We start from the raw sequence: 1,417 nt of genomic DNA, 5'->3' as shown, positions 1-1,417 counted from the left end.
ATGCTCGTTATGCGAGGTTCCACTGTACAAAGAAAATAATCACAGACTGATTACAAAGATGTATTTTTAATGCAAATTTAATATGCGTGTATAGTTACAAAAATATACCAATAGATGGCGTCTCAATTTTATGCAGAAAAACTATTAAAAGTAAATTAAAATTTTAATAATAAAATTTAATTTTTACATTTATTTATTAATTTAATATTTTTAAGCGAACTAAAAGCGAAAAAATATGTTATTTTCGACTTTTATTTTTTAATTTATTTTGTTAAAATCGTGTAAAAAGAAACCGTGTAAATCGAAATGTAAAACAAGGGCGGTGTACTTTCTTCCTCAAAATTTGAACAACTTTCATTTATTAAGAAAAAAACAGTTTTAAATTTGAATACTTCTAAAACTCATCAATAGATGGCGTTTCAAATATATGCGAAATAAATGAAAATATGCAGTTTCAAAGCATATAATATGTAACCATCCTTCGGAATATTCCACAAGTTGTTCTAAATAATCACGATCTAGTATTAGTTTTATATTTGATGGATACGGACTTCTCTTCTCATCGTCACTCCTTATGCGAAAAGTCGTTAAACGAAGTAAGATTTTCTTACAATTCATTTTGCTCGTTAATCGAAATGCTCGTTATATGAGGTTTCACAGAAAATAATCATAGACTGAAAGCAGAGACGTATCCAAGTATAGTTACAAATATATACCAATAGATGGCGTCTCAATTTTATGCAGAAAAAATATTAAAAGTAAATTAAAACGCACATTTTAATAAAAAAAAATTAATTTTTACATTAATTTATTAATTTAAGTTTTTTAAAAATATGTTATTTTCGACATTTATTTTTTAATTTATTTTTTTAAAACCGTGTAAAAAGAAACCTTGTAAATCGAGTGCGGTGTACTTTCTTCCTAAAAATTGGAACAACTTTCATTTATTAAGACAGTTTTCAATTTTAATACTTCTAAAACGCATCAATAGATGGCGCTTCAAATATGTGACGAAATAAATGAAATTATGCACATTTTGTTTTGTTAATTAACGCAGTAGTAGGAAACAATATAATGTACAGCGTTATGAATCATTATATTCCATTTCAACTCTTCATCATAAACAAAGATAATAGGAAACTTTCATAAGGAATGAACAGAGAAATTTCATTATTTTAATTATAATATTTCATTCAACGAATAGAAGTTCATAGAAGTCGTATATTTAATTAATTATTTACTTCCTTTTACTTAAATAACTCTCAAATCAAATGAACAGTTATAGTTCTTCTTCACTGTAGATTTTTTTTCTTAGTTTATTGTTATTATATTGTTTAGTAATGAAAAATTTGATAGAAAAATATTATTGTGAAGGTGACTCCTTTTGTTTACTTTGATATTATATGTTCAATTTCCT

This window comes from Nicrophorus vespilloides, unplaced genomic scaffold (genome assembly GCF_001412225.1).
Source record: "Nicrophorus vespilloides isolate i.1.1-1 unplaced genomic scaffold, Nicve_v1.0, whole genome shotgun sequence".
Classification (NCBI taxonomy): Eukaryota; Metazoa; Arthropoda; class Insecta; order Coleoptera; family Silphidae; genus Nicrophorus; species Nicrophorus vespilloides.
Note: the sequence above shows the minus strand (reverse complement) of the source record.